Genomic DNA, 22,324 nt, shown 5'->3' with positions numbered 1-22,324 from the left:
GATAAAGGTTAAATAAAATATACTAAGTGGGAAATTAGAATTGTATTCCAATTCTCTTCTGGTAGAATATCTGACTTACAAGTACCACAAATTCTCCAACCTTGTTGGTTTGAGAATATTACCATGCTGGAAGAGATCTGACCACTTGTCTTATACCCACATCAGAGAAAACATCAACTCTGATTTAGTCTACCTTCATAAACAGCTTTTCCTTTGAGACATTAAAAAAGAAAAACAAGTCTCTTTAAAAACCTAACACTCGGTTAGGGTTAGGGTTAGGGTTAGAGAAATAAAGAAAGAAAAGAAAAAATTATAAAAAAAAATAAAAACCTAACACTCATCTCTAAAGTAAAATTATAAAGTACAAAAAGATAGTTTAAAAACATTCTTATTTACAAATTCGCACAGAGAAATTATTAATATCAGGAGTTGATGGATATCATTGTTGGCTACTTTATACATATATATGTATAAACACACATATATAGACTACATAGATAGAATTTTATAAAATTGCCATCAAAAGTTAAATAAATTAATTTATTATGAAAACAAAATCCTTAGATTTAATTAAATTACATAAAAAGCAAAATAATACAGTTACATTAAAAGCCCAAACAGGATTTATTATAGTGTTGATAAACTGATTCTGAAATTTATATGCAGAACATGTAGCCAAAAGTAGACAAATAATTTAGAAGAAAAGAAGGTGTGATATTCACTCCACCTGACATGCTGACTTGTAAAGATTTTAGCAAAATTCAGGCCACCTTGATTTGAACAAGATACATACAAATATGCAATTATTTATGCAGAAATTAAAATAATAATATCACATTCCTTATACCATATGCAGTATTCAAGTGATTTAAATATGCAACAAAAATACCACAAATATTGGAAGATATATTTAACAAATAAAGAAGGAAAAAATGATAAAAATACATAAAACTATATTCTAAAATTGAATTAATTTACATATATTAAAAGTGAAAACAAATCAGAATTCCTGCTATTGTAGAGAGGATGATAAATATTCTTCCCCAAAACTAACTGTAAAACTGAAAAAAAGTCTGAAAAAAATACTTCAGTTGTCTGGATAGAGACCAAAAGCAAACAATAAATTGCTATTGCTGTTTTTCTTGATTTAGTTCTATATGTCCAACAGAGTGAAACATTGGCTGGTGGTATGGGATCATTACAATCAGTGATGTTTGAAGCCATTGTTGCAGTCACTGTGTCAAAAAGTCTCTTTAATCATCTTCTTTTTCTCTGACCCTCTACCTAGTATGATATTCTTTTCCAGGGTCTGGGCCCTTTTGTTTACATATCCAAAGTGTGTAAGGAAAAGTTTCACCATCCCTTATTCTAAGGAGCATTCCAACAGTGCTTCTTCCAAGATGGATTTGTTCATTCTTTTGGAAGTTTCTAGTATGTACATTATTCTTAACCAGCATTGTACAATGCAAAGGTTCTAATCCTTCTTCAGTCTTCCTTACTCATTGTCCAATTTTCACATGCATGTGAAGTGACTGAAAATACTATAGGTTACGTGAGGAACACCTCAGTCCTCTACGTGACATATTTTCACACTTTTAAGAGATCTCTTGCTGCAAATTTGTCTGATTGCCCATCTAATTTTTAAATGATTTGTTGGCATATACTTTATATGCCATACCATTTAACTGTTCAATCACATTAAGAAGATTTGTGCAATCATCACCACAATCAATTCCAGAACATTTTCTTCTCATATTTGTTGTTATCTCCTAATTTCCTCCAATCCTAATCTGCCAAGCCTCTATCCACTTACTGTCTCTATAGATTTACTATCCTGTGTTTTATGTACCATAAATCATACAAAGCAAAACACAACCATAAAAAATCATTGAAAGTAAAACAACCTCAATGACACCTCTGTTAGTCCAGGTAGACTAGAGAAAAAAAATCAAAGAGACTTATACCTGAGTAAGAAGGAACTTTTTTCTGCATAGTCAATTACTCTTTGTTTCAGCATAGTCAATTTATATAGAGTAATTGTACATTAAGAAAACACCAAACTGGACTGGAAAACACTCCTAAAGGACAAAAAATGATCCTTGAACTAACTGCAAGCTTTTCTTTCTTGTTGTGTTTTGTTTGATTCTTTGTCAGTGGTTTGTTGTTATTGTTGTTGTTTTGTTGTATATTGTTGTTTGGCTTTGCTCTGTCTTGTTTTCGTGCATGTTATTATCTCCGCAGGCCTGTCTAAAGAAGATAGGCTGGATTAACAATCTGGAGGAGAAAACAACGGGACCCAGGGTTCCAGGAGGACAGGAGAGACAGGGAGGTGAGGGGAAAGGAAGTGATGTTAACAAACCCAAGGACAATAAAAAAACAAGTGATCCAAATTGGTGGTGAGGTGGGTGTGGGAGGCCTGGTAGGGCATGATCAAGGGTAATGTAACCAAGAGGAATTGCTGAAATCCAGGTGGGGACTGAGCATGGTAGTGGGACAGGAGGAGAGTGAAGGGAAATAGAGGAAATATGTGGGAGGGAAAGGGAATTTATAGAGTTCTAGATAAAGACATGTACATATGCAAATATATTTATATATGAGGATGAGGAAATAGATCTATGTACCTATATTTATAGGTTTAGTATTAAGGTAACAGAAGGACATTGGGCCTCCACTCAAGTGCTCCCTCAATGCAAGAATACTTTCTTCTATTATGTTGGCGTTCTATGATGCTCACCTTCCTGACACAACCGCTGAAGACAAAGAGGGTGAATAAGCAAATGTGGTGAAGAAAGCTGATGGTGCCTGGCTATAAAAAAATATAGCAGCTGGGGTCTTAAAAGCTTGAGGGTAAAAGAGCCGCCATCTAGCTCAGAAGCAACAAAGCCCACATGGAAGAACACACCACCCTGCGTGATCATGAGGTCCTGAAGGGATCAGTTATCAGGCATCAAAGAACAAAAATCGTATCATTGGGTGCACACCTCCATGATATGATGCTGAAGACAAATGGGTGCATAAGAAAATGTGGCGAAGAAAGCTGATCGTGCCCAGCTATCAAAATTTATAGCGTCTGGGGTCTTCAAGGTTGAAGGAAAACAAGCGGCCATCTAGTTCAGAAGCAACAAAGCCCACATGGAGGAAGCAAACCAGCCTGTGTGATCACAAGGTGTTGAAGGGATCAGGTATAATGCATCATCAGAACAAAAAAAATCTTACCATAGTGAATGAGGAGGGGAGTGCAGAGTGGATACCCAAAGCCCATTTTCGGCCACTGGAGATTCCCTTGCAGAGGGGTCTAGGGGAGGAAAAGAGCCAGTCAAGGTGCAATGTAGCAATGATGAAAAATACAATTTTCCTTTAGTTCCTAAATGCTTCCTCCCCGTCTCTCCCACTATCATGAACCTAATTCTACCTTACAAGTATGACTAGACCAGAGGATGTACACTGGTACAGATAGGAACTGGAAGCACAAGGAATCCAGGACGGATGATCCCGTCAGGACCAGTGGTGTGGATGGCGATACTGGGAGGGTCGAGGGTGAGTGGGTTGGAAAGAGGGAACAAATTACAAGGATCTACATGTGGCCTCCTCCCTGGGGAATGGACAAGAGAAAAGTGGGTGAAAGGCAGACGTCAGACAGGGAAAGATATGACAAAATAATATTTATAAATTATCAAGAGCTCATGAAGTAGGGGGCAGCGAGGAGGAAGGGGAAAATTGAGGACCTAAAGCCAGGGGCTTAAGTGGAGAGCAAATGTTTTGAGAATGAGGGCAATGAATGTACAGTTGTGCTTTACACAATTGATGTATGCATGGATTGTGATAAGAGTTGTATGAGCCCCTAATAAAACAATTTAAAAAAAGAAAGCACCCCTACCAATCTAGATCAAGTCCATAAGTCTGATATTAGCCTGTATGTCTGATACCAATCTATAAAGTCCTCTTCGAACTCACGAAACACATGCAGTAATGCCAAATGCAGGAAGATCACAGGCCAATGGGTGCGAAGTATTGTGGATCTAGTGGCAAATCTCAGCCCTGGCATGGGTCTTCACATGTCTCCTCCACATGTCTCCTTCAGCTCAGGGTTCTAACATAGCTCCATGTGTCTTGTCACCTGCAATGTCTCCCAGGGAGTGAACATGTGACCCACCTCCATTGAGCTGTTTATCTCCTTAGCGCCTCCAAATGAGGACACCAAGCTGCAGTGGGATTGACAGGCTAAACCCCATGCCTTCACTCATAAGCCTCAAATTGACAACGGATTATATAACTACCACAATGACTAAACAAAGCAGAAAACCCTCAATCAAATAGGAAGCAGAAAATATTAAAAGCTGAAACAACTATAAAATGCATCAAAAGGGAGATTGAATAATAGTCTTATATTTTAACCTAACTACATCTGTCATGATCAACTTTACAATGTTCTCTATCTGATATCAAAGCTATTCACATCCCTTAATTATGACCAGAGAGAATTCACCCAATGTGGAGGCCTTGCAAATGAATTTTGGGCTCCCCTGTTCTCCATAGTGTTTTGAAAACGGAGTGTTTATAAGTTAAGTACAGATACTATTTCCACCTTTGGATGTAAATTTTATTAATTACAATCCTTGGATCACACAGGCTGGTGTGCTTTCTCCATGTGGACTTAGTTGACACCTCACTTAGATGGCTCCTTGTTTGAAGGAAGACACACCTTTAAGACACAGAGCCTATTCTTTCTGACAGCCAGGAACCATCTGATTTGTTCCCCACACTTTGCTATAAAACCCAACTCTTTAGTGATTTTTTCATGAGGGCAAACTCAAACGTGGCCATCTTATGGAAACTAATTGGCCTTAGTCTGGGGCTAGAATAAAGTGTGAGCCTCAAATCCATCCATATTTCTATGGTTTATGTATGTCTTGTCTCTGGTTCATTTTAGAAGCACCATTATAATTTTATAATAGATAGACTTATAAATCATCCCCTGTGGCATGAGGTAGTACTATTGAGAGTGTCACTAATTTATCCAACTGCATGGAAGTTAAAACAATGTTGAGAAAAGGAATGAGGTTTCAAAAGCTTGTCTTAAAACAGAGTCACCTAAATGAGATATCAACCAAGTACACCTAGAAGAAGCATACCAGCCTGTGAGATCCATGGTTTGTAGATAATAAAATCCAAATCTGAAAAAGGAAATAGTATCAGACGGTTGTATGAACAGCATTGCTAACAGACAGAGAGCATTGTAAAGTTGATTATGGCAGATGTAGATAGATTAATATGTGATAACTAATCATTTATTTTCCCTTTTGTTCTATTTTTAGGTTGCTTCAATTTTTAATGTTTTGTACTTTCTTGAATGAGATTTTTCTATTTTTGTCTAGTTATTTTTATAGTACTTGATTTTTCCTTGTTTGTTTGCTCCCTGCTTGTATTTTGTATGATTTTCTGTATATGAAGCCATGAATAGTTAGATCTATAGAGACTGTAACTGGATTAATAATTAGTTAGGGGCTTAGCAGGGGAGGATAGAGGAAATAGAAAGTTAATTAAAATAAGGACTAGAAAAAAACGTTCTGAATTTGGTTGTGGTGATGATTGGACAAATCTTCTAAATATAAGTGAATGATCACATTATGTAATACATGAAGAATATTTCAATATAAATATATAATAGAAATAAAAGGAAATTACACAAATATAAGCCAGTGTCAGAGTGTAATACACGAATTGTTGACTTATAGAGATTAAGTTATTAAACACTATTTACACAAAAAGAGGGGCTGGCAATAGAGCAAAATTTTCAATAACACTCATTAATAAAGGAAGAATCGTGTTGTGTTAAACAGGGTTCTCTAGTGAAACAAACCAGGACACTTATGGTATATATATCAAGAAGGAATATAACAGCTAATTAGTCAAGTTAGCAGTGCAGAGGGCTCAGTTCAGCTCACCCTAGTGGAACAGTTAATATACTCAAAGTCCTTCAATTCACATAGACAGCCCAGTCCAAGGTTAAGGAAGCAGACAGCGGAGTCTTCCATTAGGCAAAAATGGTGAGACTTCACCTCATGTACTTTGGACACATTACTGGGAGATACCAGTTCCTGCAAAGGACACTATGCTTGGTAAAATAGAGGACTGGAAAAAAGAGGGAGTTGCTTGATAAGATGAATTGACACAGTGGCTGCAATAATAGGCTCAAACATAAGAACAATTGTGAGAATGGTACAGGACCAGGTGATGTTTCACAAGAGAGCCATATAATCATCATTTGTGCTTTTATTAAATGGTGTCGCTAGTGGGCATCCTGAAAAAAATTCCTAAAAAGAGTAGCGTTGGGACAGAATCTACACATAATAAAACACACCAGAGAGTAAGAAACTCTATGATAAGATTAAGGAAATAGGTTTGAAAATATTAGAGATAATGATGAAAAAAACAGTAAAATTAAATCATTTTACCATTTAGTTTATGTATTATATAGAAATAAAGTTTCATAGCATCATTTACCTTTAAGTAAGAATCTGCACCTTAATTCATGTAACCATGTACCCCATTAAAAAACTCGCTGCCAGTGAGTTGATTCTGACGCAAACCCCATGTTTGGGGTTTGAAAACTATAAATCTTTCCAGTGTTTACACAATAATATGACCAGGACTTATTGATCCATCTTGTGTTGGGCTGGGTTGTCTAGAGATATACAGTGGCACTCACATATTGTGGTAGTTACATAATCTCCTGTCAACATGAGGATATTAAGAGTTAAGGGGTGGAGTCTACCCTGTCAATTAGGTCACAGTCTGATGGTGCCTCCTTGTGGGCATGGCCTTCTCATGAAGATTCTGAAAACTTCTCTTTCTTCCTGGAGGTGGGTCACACACTCTCTCTGCCTTCATCTTCCTGTGGACAAGCAACGTGAGGCAATGCTGAGACCTAAACGAGCAGTGGAGACCTGTGGAGACAGCTCTGTGATGCTTCCACCGCCATGGGATCCACAAGATTTTTCATCCACCGGCCTGTAGTCTTCCTCTATTCATCATCACTACTTGTGCACCATGAGTCTGATGAGGAATTTATGGACTATTATTGGACATATGCTGTAATATTGGACTTATGGGCTTGATCTGGACTGGGCTGTGATGTTTTCTTAATATAAAATTGCTCTTTGATATAAAGCTCTCTCTTACACATATGTAAGTATCAATAAATGTTTTTTCTCTAAGTCAACCTGGCTTAACACACATATGTATACGAGTTTTATGTCAAATAAGTATATATAAAGTCCTTAAATTTAATGCCAGTCTTTGTGCAGACTCATTTAGCTGCAGACCAATGATGCATAAAGGTAAACTGGAAAACTGGAAGATCTCAGGCTAGCAGGTGCAGAGTAAAATGATTCCATGATAGGTGAGACCATGGCAAGATGCCCAGAGTTCTGAAGGCTGCCCCAGGGTAGGCAGAGTTCCAGCAAGCAGAAAGGGGAAGGAACAGAGAGGGAATTCCCAGTGTATCTCACACTTACAAAAAAGGCTATGAAACCAAATAGGTATCATTAGGCTGTGTGTTAGACAGGGTTCTCTAGAGAAACAAAATCAGAATGCTGATAATTTATATATATATACACACACACACACACAGATAGATAGATGTATAACATAAGAAATAAACAGTTAATTGAAATATAAAGCAGTACAAATGGCTCAGTGCAACTCACTCCTGTGAGACACTGGCAGTCCTTGAGGGCACCGGGTAGTCCTCTGTAGAGTAATTCAGGCTATCCGGGCACAGGCAGCAAACAGCAAGGCAGGTAATCAACAGTCAGTCAGATGGCAGGGTCCAACAGTTTCCACCTCAAGAGATATGAATTCAGTGGTGTGACGAAGCAGGTCTTGAAGGAACCTCAAATTACAGTGACCCAGTCCATGGTTTAGGTGTCCCACAGGTAGTGTAGCATGCAAATTGAGGCACAGAACAAGCAAGGCAGCTGCACACTGGTCCCATGATAAAAGAGCAAGAGACAAGAAAGGCGAGGCTCACCAAGTTATTTATCTCTCCACCCTTCAATTAATCCCACATGTATTTATCGGCCATGTTAGAAAAATAAACTAACTACCTCAGGCTGCAAACCAATTAATAGGTTGGGCCCTGTGCCTACCCATACCCAGGAATGTCTAGTTATGTCTTGATATAAATTGACACCTTTACACAACTCTTTAACCTACAGCATCACCAGAGACAATAATAAAATCGTACTTGCACCTAACATGATGCAACTAACAATGTACAACTGAAAATACACCAGCCCCATTTAAACCTTCATTCAATAAATTAGAAAAACAAAACTATTCTATGTCTAACATTTGCAATTGTGTGGACACTCACACTTTAATCCTATAATCCTTTCAACATCTTCCTCCATCCATGAGTTTGTAAGCAAGCCACTCCATGTCTTTATCTCCCCCTATTTTGGGTGCTCAATTTCCATACTGCCCATTTCTACCAAGCCAGTGTTCTGAGGGACAAGCATGCTCTTGGATGTGAAGAATCTTCATTCAACTTGAGACCTTTTGTCTACATCCATAAACAAAGTCAAATACAGAGCAGGCAACCCATCAAATAAGTATACAATGTACATCAGTTCATAAGGCCAAACATATTCATCAGGTTGGGTCTGGTTAACTCAGTCTTAGCCATCCAAGTTACCTCAGTGGTTGCCATAGCAAGCTAGAATCACCCACTTGATGGCCCCTTCACAAATTCTGAAAAACCTATCCCCTTAGGCTAGGTTAAAACCATAGACGCAACTTTTAAGCAAATCTTTAATTCAGACTGACCAACCTACTCCCTTCTCTTCTACGCTCTGTGAACTAGGTCCACATGTGTCAATGGCCAGATTCAACCCCTGTTGCTATGTTTTCCCCACTTCCACTGAACAAAAATGAATTCAGGTAGTCAACTAGCAGGCATTTCAGGGTACCCTTAGCCCCCCTTACAATTCAGCCTTGGGGAGAAGGGGGGGTGGGCGGAGTTCTCTCATGGGCCCAGACTTTTCAGGCTTAGACACAAACTGCTTGCTCAAAATTTAAAAAGCCAAAGTCACTTTTATCCCCTTCAATTTCCCAACAGTTTTAGTGGCATGTCTTTTCAAATGCAAATGTCCTGCAACTTAAAGCACTCAGTGAGTACTTACCTTGCCTAAGATTAGGCTTCAAATAAAAAGCCTTTCCTTGAAAAAAATTCCTAAAGTCCCTTTAACAACCTCTTTATAAATTCCATTATAATGACTGAAGGCAGTGGGATTACAAATCCTCTCCAATCCTACTTCCCAATAATCATTTCTATCACATATTATATCAGTAATATCAGGTAAAAGAAATCAATATAAATGAAGTATAGCCAGATCCTAAACACAATTTCCTTTAAAATACTCAAATTCAATCCTTTCTTGTATAGACTATTCATTCATATGCAGTGTGGCCATAGGCTTCAACCTAGGGCCAGACCTTCTGTCACCTATTTTGACTAAAGAGAAGGCTTTAAGCTCAGACAAATCCAAGAAGCATTTCCTTTCCTGAACTGTAATTTAATAGTCATTACATTTCTTTGCTCCATTTCAGATAGGAACAACCAAAGACAACTCCTAAGGTTCAATTTTTTCACGTTCCATGCCTTTTCCAGAAACAAACTGAGTGCATTTGAGAGCATTAAGAGTGAAGGAGTGAAGTCTAGCCTGTCAATCAGGTCATAGCCAATGAGGCCTCTGTGTGGACATGTCCTTCTCCTGAGAATTCTGTAAACACCTATATTCCTCCTTGGAAGCGGGAGACATTCTCTCTGTCAGCTCAGTCACTGTGAGGCATTCTTGCTGACAAGCCACATAGAGACAGAATGATGGCAGCCAGAGCATTGGTGCTGAAGAAGCCACATGGAGACCCTTACCAGCACAGAGATGCTTACACAGCCACAGGATCCACAAGATTTTCCACTCAGTGGCCTGTGATCATCCTGCATTCTGCATCATTGCATGTGTTTCATGAGTCGGAAGAGGAATTTATAGATATGTATTGCACATAGGGCTAAAACTGGACTTAACGACTTGATCTAGACTGGGCTGGGGTGTTTTCTTAATGTAAAATTACTCTTTGATTTAAAACTCTTTCTTATGCATATAAGAGTGTCTATGAATTTGTTTCTCCAGTCAACCCAGACTAACACACTGAGTTAACCATGTGGCCATATCTGACCTCTACTAGTTCCACAAAGGATAAGGGAAATCCAACTCTACCTGACTACCTTGCAGCACATGTCAGACAAGTCTCCACTCTCGATCTTCATGATTTGTTCCTCTGGACATCACCTCCATGGTACCATATATGTTAGTCTTGGTAGTACAGAGATACAAATCCAGTGCCACTCCTAAAGGTATCAGAAAGAGTTTTTATCAAAAAGGCATCCCAGCCCAGTCCAACTCAGGTCCATAAGCCCACTACTATCCCCTCTTCTGACTCACATATTTGATTATCTTTACTTTTATTCGTGTCTTTTTAATGATCTTTTGCTTTCATTTTGTATAATGTTCTTGATGTATTCCACAGCTCATCAGGTCTTCTGTCACCAGTGTTCAATGAAGCAAATATTTTTTTGAGATGTTCTTGAAATTCAGGTTGGATAGACTCAATGTTGTATGTTGTATCTTATGAACTTGGACCAATTTTCTTAATCTTTTCCATCATCTCTTCCCATAGTAGTAATAAATATTATTTCTGTGTATTCTATCTAGAGAAGTGTATGTGTATAGTTGCTGCTTATGTTACTGGAAAAGGGTATTATCTATGAACAAGTAATAAGTCTTACAAAATTCTACCATGAGATATCCAAATTTGTTTCCTCACCAAGGTCATATTTTCCAACTACTATTCCTTCCTCTTTGTTTATAATTTTTGCATCCCAATCACCAATAATTATCAATGCATCTTGATGCAGGTTTGATCAATTCCAGACTGAAGTTGTTGGTAGAATTCTTCAATTTGTTTATCACTAGCTTTTGTGGTTAGAGCATAATTTTGAATAATAGTATTGTTGATTGGATTTCCTTGAAGATGGATAAATTATATCTACCACAGTCAGCATTGTGCTTGACCTTGAAATGTCCTTGTTGACAATAAATCAAATGCCATTCCCCTAGATTGTTTCATTCCTGGCATAGTAAGTCATATGATTTTCATATTCAAACTGGCCAGCTCACTATTGCTTAGAATATCAATGCTTATGTGTTCTATGTCATTTTTTACTACTTCCAATTTTCCTACTTCATAGTTCATACATTCCAAGTGTTAGTAGATTTGTCCAGCTGTGTCTTCTCACCTTGAGTTGTTCCCATTAGCAAATGAAGATACTGGGGTTCCATTCTTACATACTTTATTCCATTCTTATCAACATTGTTAACTCTATACTGAGAAAGCAGCTCCTCCTCAGACACATTTCTAGTGCCTTCTGACCTGAGGGGTCCATCCTCTGGCACTGTCACTGCAGTGTTCTGACTCCATTCACCAGGCCTTCAGTACTTTACAAAGTATCCATGTTATACATAAGGTTTTCGGTAACTACTTCCTCTGAAGTGGGCACCAAGTCCTTTGTAGTATGTTCTTTTTCTGAAGCTCCGCTGAAACCTGTAATTTTGGGTGACCTTGCTTGTATATTAAATACCAGTGACCCAGCTTCCAGCATTACAGCAACACACAGGTCACCCTGTTTTGACAAATTGGCAGAGAAGTAGTTATAATAACAGAAAAAGTTACATATCTGAATTGTCAACCATGCTAGCCATAAAACACCCATTGATGTTTTCAACTCCTCACAATAGTGAATTTGTTAAATTAGTTGCCTTATAAAACTTTGCAGATGTCACAATAGTTAACATAAAATTTTCCCAAACTATACTTACTTTGTGCTATTTGCTGAGCACGTTTTATAAGGGAAAAGTCATGTCAAAATCCTGTTAAAGTGGTTCCACTGCAGCCTAGAAAAGCAGAATCCTCAACATTTAAAACAAGTGAAGTTTCCCTCCGTCACCCAAGCGCCCCTTCCGTAGGGATTCCACAACGTGAAATGGGATAGAAGAGCTTGGGTCTTTCCGTTTCAAAGTTGAAGAGTTTGGGTCATTTATATTTTAATCATCAAACTTGTGGCTTTTCAGCCACAGCATCTTCACTGTCAGATAAGTGTTCACGATGCATTTTTAATATCCTCACACTCGAATTTAAGATCAAACAACTTTAATAGTGGGTCCATACCACTTGGCCTTGTTTCAAACGGTTTTTCTTGGAAAATTATGAAGTCATTCAAGGAGTTATGATGAAGGTTGTATTGCTGAATAAAATACTCATAGCTTATTAGCATTTGAAATGTAACTAATATGATACAAGAACTAAATTTCTAAGCATATTTTATTTAAATTATTTATATGGAACTGGTGGCTACTGTATTAGAGAGTGCAAATCTAGAGTATTTAAAACTTTGCCTCCTGTTTGCTCTGTACATTCATGGGTACATTTGTAGCAATAATAGATAAAATATACAAATATCCTCTGTTAAATTTGTATATATTTGTGGGTATCCTCTCACTCTTCCATTCATATCTATTGAATCTACACATCTATCCAGGCATCTATTTAGAATTTATCACTATTGAAACCTTGTATATTATATATTATATTTGACCTGTTGTCTTTAACTCTTGCAAACATCCCAATACATTGCTCTGTTTCTATCATATTTTTCCCATTTCGCTCTTGTTGAATATTGTCTTGCCCTTCACCAGTTAATATCTGTCTAACATCTAGTCTATATTTTCCTTTCTATTTCCACTTCTTTCCTTTTTCCTCCAAACACTGATAACTATAAAACTTATTTTAGAAGGGGGAGGAGGAGAGAGTGAAGCACATCCTGGCCCACCAGGCCGTGAGAATGATGTCCCTGATTAGAGCAGCCAGTCCACAGAGAGCACAACATGGCTGGCCCCACTATGAGACATGATGCCCCACACTGACCCATGGCCCTACAGGGGACAGCACCGGAGACACAGTGTGGGAATTGTGCCTGACTTGATCCCACCACGCTGAGGCAAAGCAATGGGGCAGTACAGCAGAACAGCAAGGGAATGGAGCAGCAAAATCCCCAGGAAATGCTGAAAGTGGTGCCCCAACAGACTGGACTGGGAAACACTCCTAAAGACCAATAAACGATCCTTGAACTAACTACAAGCTGTTCTTTCTTGATGTGTTTTGTTTTGTTCTTTCTCAGTGGTTTGTTGTTGTTGTTTTGTTTTCCTCTGTCTTGTTGCTTTGTTTTCCTCTGTCTTGTTTTTCTGCATGTTATTATCTCCACAGGTCTATCTTAATAAGATTGGCTGGATGAACTATCTGGAAGAAAAACAACGGGACCGACAGTTCCGTGGGGACATGGAATAGGGGGAGTTGAGGGGTAAGGAAGTGGTGCTAACAAACTCAGGACAAGGGAACAACAATGGATCCAAATTGGTGATGAGGTGGGAGTGGCAGACCTGGTAGGGAATGATCAAGGGTAAGGTAACAAAGAGGTATAACTGTAACCCAGGTGGGGATGGAGCATGATAGTGGGACAGGAAGAAAGTCGAGGGAAATAGAGGAAAAATCTAGGAGGCAAAGGGCATTTATAGAGGTCTAGACAAAGACATGTACATATGCAAATATATATATGAGGATGGGGAAATAGATCTATGTGCCTATATTTATAGGTTTAGCATTAAGGAGGCGGAAGGACCTTGGGCCTCTACTCAAGCATTCCCTCAATGCATGAATACTTTCTTCTATTAAATTAGCAATCTATGATGCTCACCCTCCCAACACAACTGCTGAAGCCAAAGCGGGTGAACAAGCAAATGTGATGAAGAAAGCTGATGGTGCCCAGCTATCAAAAGAGATAGCATCTGGGGTCTTAAAGGATTGAAGATAAACAAGCGACCATCTAGCTCAGAAGCAACAAAGCCCACATGGAAGAACACACCAGCCTGTATGATCACATAGTTCCGAAGGGATCAGTTATCAGGCATCAAAGAACAAAAAAATCATATCATTCGGTGCACACCTCCATGATATGATCGCCGAGAACAAATGTGCGCATAAGCAAATGTGGCAAAGAAAGCTTATCGTGCCCAGCTATCAAAAGAGATAATGTCTGGGGTGTTAAAGGCTTGAAGGTAAATAAGCGGCCATCTAGCTCAGAAGCAACAAAGTCCACATGGAAGAAGCACACCAGCCTGTGCGACCACGAACTCTCAAAAGGATCAGGTATAAGGCATCATCAGAAAAAAAAAAAATCTTACCATAGTGAATGAATGGCGAAGTGCAGAGTGTAGACCCAAAGCCTATTTGTCAGCCGCTGGAGATCCCCTCCCAGAAGGGTCCAGGGGAGGAGATGAGTCAGTCAGGGTGTGATGTAGCACTGATGAAGAATACAGCTTTCCTCCAGTTCCTAAATGCTTTCTCCCCACCTCACCCCCCCCAACTACTATGATCTGAATTCTACCTTGCTATTCTGGATAGAGCAGAGGATGTACACTGGTACAGATAAGAGCTGGAGGCACAGGGAATCCAGGGCATATGATACCTTCAGGACCAGGGGTGTGAGGGGCGATACTGGGAGGGTAGAGGGTGAGTGGGTTCGAAAGAGGGAACTGATTACAAGGATCTACATGTGACCTCCTCCCTGGGGGTTGGACAACAGAAAAGGGGTGAAGGGAGACACCGGATAGGGCAAGATATGACAAAATAATAATTTATAAATTATCAAGGGTTCATGAGGGAGTGGGGAGTGGGGAGGGAGGGGAATAAAGGACTTTATGCAAAGGGTTTAAGTGGAGAGCAAATATTTTGAAAATGATGAGGGCAAAGAATGTACAGATGTGCTTTACACAATTGATGTATGCATGGATTATGATAAGAGTTGTATGAGTCCCTAATAAAATGTTTTTAAAAAAACCTTATTTTAGTGTGAATAACTTTTCTTGACCATTTATAATACCCGGGTTGTTGGTTTATTTTGGTTATTTTAAATCATTTTCTTGGGGGCTCATACAATTCTTATCACAATCCATACACACATCCATTGTGTCAAGCACATATGTACATTTGTTGCCGTCATCATTCTCAAAACATTTGCCTTCTACTTGAGCCCCTCCCTCCCCACCACCCTCCCTCATGAACCCTTCATACTTCATAAATTATTATTATTTTATTATATGTTACACTGTGCGATGTCTCCCCCCACCCCCGCCCTCTTCTCTGCTGTCCATTCCCCAGGGAGGAGGCTATATGTAGATTCTTGTAGTCAGTTCCCCCTTTCTACCCCACTTCCCTGCACCCTCCAGGCATCACCACTCTCAACACTTATCCTGAAGAAGTCATCTGTCTTGGATTCCCTGTGTTTCCAGTTGCTATCTGTACCAATGCACATCCTCTGGTCTAGCCAGATTTGTAAGGTAGAATTGGGATCATGATAGTGTGGGGTAGGGGGGAGGAAGTATTTAAGAACTAGTGGAAAGTTGTATGTTTCATCTTCGCTACCCTGCACCCTCACTGGCTCATCTCCTCCACACAACCCTTCAGTAATGGGGTGGCCAGTTGCCTACCGATGGGCTTTGAGTCTCCACTCTGCACTCACCCACATTTACAATGATATGATTTTTTTGTTCTTTGATGCTTGATACCTGAACCCTTTGACAGTTCATGGTTACACAGAGTGGTATTCTTCTTCCAAGTGGGCTTTGTTGCTTTTGGGCTACATGACTGCTTGTTTAGCTTCAAGCCTTTAAGGCCCCAGACACTATATCTTTTGATAGCCGAGCACCATCAGCTTTCTTCACCACATTTGCTTATGAACACGTTTGTCCTCAGTGATCATATCAGGGAGGTGGGCACCCACTGATACGGTTTTTAGCTCTTTGATGTCTGATAACTGGTCACTTCTACACCTGTGGTCAGACAGGCTGGTGTGCTTCTTCCATGTGGGCTTTGATGCTTCTCAGCTAGATGGCCTCTTGTTTATCTTCAAGCCTTTAGACCCCAGATGCTATATCTTTTGATAGCTGTGCACCATCAGCTTTCTTCACCACGTTTGTTCATGCACACATTTTTCTTCAACAATCGTGTCAGGAAGGTGTGCATCCTGGAATGCCAATTTAATAGAACAATGTGTTCTTGCATTGAGTAAGTGCTTGAGTGGAGGCCCAATGTCCATCTGTTGCCTTAATACTAAACCTATAAGAATATGCATGTTGATCTGTTTCCCCGAACTCTTATATAAATATATTTACATATGTACATTCCAGTCTTTAGACCTCTATAAATAGCCTTTATCACCTAGTTCTTTCCTCTATTTCCTTTTATGTTCCTCTTGTCCCATTTATCATGCTCAGCCTTCATTTGGGTTTCAGTAACTTCTTTCGGTCACATTGCCCTTTCTGGATCCCTACCAGGCCTCTCACACCCTCCTTGCCACTGACTTTGGATCACTTGTTACTCCCCTGTCCCTGGGTTGGTCAGCACCACCTCCTTACTCCCGCATCCCCCTCTCCCGTGTCCCCCTGGAACCATTGATCCCATTGTTTTCTCCTCCAGACAATTCGTCCAGCCTACCTTTTCTAGATAGATCTGCAGAGATAATAATATAGACCAAAAATCAAGCCATAGCAAGACAGGCAATGAACACAGCGATGAAAACAAAAAAGAAATCCAATTACCCATAGAAAAATAAATTAATTAAAAGAAAAAAAATTTAAAAGAAAGAAAAACCTGTAAATAGATCACGGTCTGATTTTTTATCTCTAGGCGTGTCCTTCAGTCAGGTCCGATGGGGTACCATGCTCTGGCCCCAGGGTCTGTCCTTTGTACTCTCTCAGGGGCTCCCTGCGCTGTTCCCACAGTTGGTTTGCCACATGGTTTTAGTGGTTTGCCTCAGTGTCACAGGGTCAGTCTGGGCCAACCCAACAGTGAGTCTCCAGTGTTGTCCCCCTTAGGGCCCTGGGCCATCAAGGGACAGCTTGTTTCGTAATGGGATCAACCATATTGTCCACTCTGTGCACTGGCTGTTCAGAGCGGGGATATCATCCTCCCGGCCTGATGGGCCAGGATGTGCTCCACTCTCTTCCTCCCCCTTCATTTGCTCCCATTTGGTCTCATCAGACATACTCCTCTCTCCTAGCTGCAGCTTCAGTGCCATCCTCTCAAGTAAATTCTTCTGACAGAAAGGACAGTTTTCCACATAGCTGATATGGGGCCAAGCCCTCAGGCCCCTATACTGGCTCCCCACTCCTTCTTGGCACACTGCATTCATCTGGCAGTGGCTTATTATCTGGTCCCTCGGTCCCTGTGGAGGCACAAACAATACCCTCCCTTTGGGTGGCTCAGTGTCCTATTCCCCCACCACACTTTTTTTTTCTTTCCCTTTTCCTCCCTCCCCGCCCCCTTTTTAGTTGGCTGCCATATGTATACTTGGACTTGGTCTGGCCCCTGCCATCCTACCTGGACCTCACTCGGGATGATTTCTTAGCATTTAATTTATTCAAACAAGTTTCTTCACTAGTAACTCTGAGGGAATGCTTTTCTAAGAAATGTGTGAATTTATTTCAAAATATGAGCCCATGTTCACCAAAGTTTTATTCTATGAACACGTGATTGTTTTGATAGTGAGATGAATGCAGTAACTGAACTAAGCAATAGGTTATATTGGGCTTTTCCCTCATATCACTTGAATCATGTTGAGATATTACAGTTTGTTTTTATATTTTGAAAAAGGTAATTTGTTAGTCTCCACATGTTAGTTTCCTCCTTTATCTAAGGGAGAAGACAAAATGCAATCCATGTGATCTGCCTCTGAGAAATGTCAAGGCAATTGAAAAATCATGAAATGAGGTATATGGAGTCTTAATGAAAATAGAATGCACAGTAGGAAAAGAAGGTGCTATCTTTTTGGGTCAATTCTCTGTGTGGCCATGTAGATAAATTCTTCTCATGAGAGAAAATAACAGTAGAGTATTTAGTTGCAGCTGTGAAACAAATGTAGGGTCTAGCTAAATTTTCCCCACTGTTGTCCATATGAAGCACATATATTTTGCTAATCATCTTTATTCTGAAGTCTGAGATGACCGAACTAGGTTTGGAAGTAACACTATTTTTCCAATTATCCAGTTTCCCAAATACTATATCCCAGAAAGAGAATCGACTTCCTAAACACTGTTTTTAACATGATTCTCCCAGGTTCCTAATCCTGTATGAGCCTCTGGGAACACGTGTGCTACAGTGTCCATCACTTGAAACCGAGGAAGCCAGTATAGGCTCCACATTTTGTGTGCAAGTAGCCTAAAGGGTTTGTTTCACACAGAAAAACTGAGGATACTTGGTCCTAGACAGCTTCAGTGGTACAGCATTTGAACATGAAATCCCTGTTTGGAAGTTCTACCATTGCTTTAATGAGTCAAGAATCTGCCAAGACCCAAATCTTCAGAACCAGTGAGAGAAGGGCCCGCATATGATCAACAACTCCTTGGATTCCAATTAATTAGTATCATATGATTATGACACACAAAAAGAGCCCTTCAACTTGCTGCCATCATGTCAATGTTGACTCATGGTAACCCTTTTGAACAGGATAGAAATGCCCCTGTGATTTTCTGAGACTGTAACCACATTGGAGTAGAAAGCCGCAGGTCTTTCTCTCAAGGAGTGGCTTGTGCTTTCACTGTTGGTGATCTTTCAAATCACAGTCCATTGTTTATACACGATACCACCAGGGATGTGCAGTAGGTGAGAAAACAAATTATTTCTTGGCTTATCTGACAGCATCTTTAATTCCTAAGAAAATCCAGAGATTTATGTGCAACAAAACCATGGAGTAAATATGTCTAGTTGGTGTTGATAACTATTAAAATGCCTAGTTTAGAATAAAAATCAAAATAATACAAAGCTACTAACTAAGATCCAACTAAATGTTTCCACAGAAGTGCAGTTTAATTGTAAAGACACAGGTTAAAGCTAATTGATGGAATAACCACAACCACCACAAACACCACACACACATGCAACCCAATTAAAACTGGGAAAAGGTATAATAAATAACTTAATAAAGTACATGAGCAAACACTCCAACAAAGGATATTTCAATAGTTGACAGACACATATAAAGATTATCAATGTTATTAGCCATCAGATAAATGCAAATCAAAAGCAACCAGGGATAAGCATTTCACTCCCACCAGGAACAGTTAGGATGAAAATAAACTTTAAAATGGAAAAGAACAAAGGTTTGAAGGGATTTGGAAAAATTAGAATTCTCACCGACTGTTTGTGGGAATGCAAAATCTATCAAACAGTCTGGAAATTCCTCCAACTACTAGAGAAAATGTTGTCATAAAATAAAAACAAATAACCCTCCACCCCCAACCAAACCCACTGCCATGGCTTCAATTAACTCATAGTGACCCATTAACACAGAGTAGACATGCCCCTTTAGGTTTGGGGGAATGTAAATATTTATGGGAGAAGACAGCTTAATCTTTCTTTGACCCTACTCATAACCTGCTATGCCACCCAGAAATTCTACTTCTCAGTATATACAGGAGCTCTAACCACTTAATTGGTTTTATTGTAAGGTATTAACCAAAGGTCAGCATTTTGAACTCACCAGCACTTCATAGCTGAAATTTTCTGCTCCCATAAAAATTTGGTGCTTTACAAACCCTGGGGAGTGTGGGGGGAGGTCAGATGCTTATAGACATCTTCCCTGAAGGCAGTCCCTGCCAGACTGCTGTCTCCCCACACCACAGGGGTGGGCCTGCTCCCTGCTGCTGGAGACAACAGATTACTTCTCACTGAAGCTTGGGACCATTAGCTTGGTTCCTGTAGGTGGGGTTTACACCCTACTGTTTATGGTTCCTATGAAGGTCCAGAAAACAGGTCAAGGTTAGGTTGCCATCCTAAATCTAGGATCTGCCCATCTTGTCACATGTATACCCCCAATCCCTCCTCTTCCTATTGCGTGTAGTTCCCTAGACCACCCCCTCTCATTACTGTATTACCTATAGCACAGCCCCTTCCTGTGACGTACGTCCTTACCTGTAATTAGGGGGCTTGCAGGTCTCCAGAGAATATAAAACCCTGGGCAAGCATTAAAGAGCTCTCTCTCTCTCCACGTGGACCACCAAGGGGGGCTGAGGTGAGCATGCTACTATGAATTGTTTCTGACTCCATTTATTTCAATATTTCTCTTCTATCTCTCATGCTCTCTGTAACTTTGCTATAATCTTGACTTATTATTGATGTACAATTGCACCTACTGGACCAGTAATGATGTGTTAGGGGCTGGCTTCCCCTGTCAGGAGAGCAATTCTACTCTCTCCTACAGGTTCACTATGAGTTAAAATTGATACAATGGAGTGAGTTTTTTTTTTATAGGTATATTGGAGTGAGAAAAACACATGCATATACACACCTATGTTTATTGCCATACTATTCATATCAGCAAAAATATAAAAATTATCTAAGTGTCCATCATTAGATGAATGGATAAATAATGTGTAGTACATATATCAATAAAACGCTACTCAGAGATAAAGAAAAATATCCTTCTAAAACATCTTGCAACATGGATGAATCTTGTGTGGAGCAAAATAAGTCAATCACCAAAAGGAAGTATTATACATTTTCACTTTTAAGAAATAACATGAAAAGATAAACATAAAAACTAATATTTATTAGTGACTTCTAGGGATTGGGGCAGATTGGAGAAATGAGTTTCTCTTTAGATTATACATACTGGTGTGTTTGGTGATGGTAACAACACCAAGTGAATGTGATATGCGCACAACTTAACAAAAGTAAACAATTTTACCAAGATGTACATAAGAAAAAAGGATCTTTTGGCAATCACTGTAGCACATATAATTTGGCAACAGTAACAACAACCAGAAGATATATATATACTTTTATAAACATTTCATAGGTTTTCTAATGCTATAAATCTTTAGAGAAGTAGAAAGTTTCATCTTTCTCTTATGAAGTGGCTAGTGGATTTGAAGTGTTGATTTTGTTGTTAGCAGCCCAATATTTAACCCTCTACTCCCCCAGGGTTACTTGTGTATATTCATATGCCAGAATGTGTGTGAATATGTGTATGCATATATTTGCATTATACCTCTCGAGATTGGTTTTCTAAGTTTAAAAACAGGTTCAAATGCTTTGGTTAATCGACATAACAATTAGCTTAGTTTATTGAATAGAGTCTGGGATCTTAACAACTGGTGAAAAGCTATTTCGAAGAAAACAATCAGTCTTTACTTATATGAAGCAAAAAAAAACGGAAAGAAAGAAAAAAAACAGAAAGAAAAATTAGTTTAGCACTGAAGCTACGGTTCAGGGAGAGGGGCATGTCTGAGCAGAGCACACAGGAGCAAGCAAAGAAGGAAGGAAAATGGAACATATTCTGGCCCACCAAACCACAAAGATGATATTCCTGCTCTGAACAGTCAATGTACAGAGAGAACCATAGGGCTAGCCCCACTATGAGACACAATATCCCTCACTGACCCCGAGCGCTAAGGGGCACAAGACTGGAGACACAATGCAGGAAGTGAGCCCAATCTGACCCCACCACACCAGGGAGAAACATGAAGGGCCTGCAGAGCAGTAAGGGGAGCAAAGCATTTAAGTCCCCGGGGAATACCAGAAATAGACTTTGGGGCCAGAGCATGGCACCCCATCAAAACTCAACCGGAAAACCCTCATAAAAAACAACAAATCAGACCTGGAACTATTTATAGGGTTTTCTTTTTTGTTGTTTGTTTGCTTGAGGGTTTTTTGTTTTGTTTTGTTTTGCTTTTTGCTGTTTGTTTTATTTTGGTTTTGTGCTTATTGTTGTTTTTGCATGTCTGTCTAGACGGATAAGATAGGCAGAATAAACAATCTGGTGGTGAAATGAACAGGAACAACTGTTTCAGGAGAGGGGACATAGAAGAGGGGGAGGTGGAAAAAGGAAGGGGTGTGTCAACAATCCTAAGGACAAAGGAACAAGTGATGTAAAATACACAGGGAGGAGGATGTAGGATGCCTGGTGGGGCTTGATCAAGAGCAATGTAGCTGAGAGGAATTACTGAAACCTGAAACCTGAAACCTGAAACCTGAAACATGATAGTGGGATGAGAGAAAAGTAAAAGGAAATAGAGGAAAAAACTAGGAGTCAAAGGATATTTCTAAAGGTCTAAATAGAGGCATGTATATATGTAAATATATTTATATACAA

This window comes from Tenrec ecaudatus, chromosome 2 (assembly GCF_050624435.1).
Source record: "Tenrec ecaudatus isolate mTenEca1 chromosome 2, mTenEca1.hap1, whole genome shotgun sequence".
NCBI lineage: Eukaryota > Metazoa > Chordata > Mammalia > Afrosoricida > Tenrecidae > Tenrec > Tenrec ecaudatus.
This window is presented reverse-complemented; position numbering follows the sequence as displayed.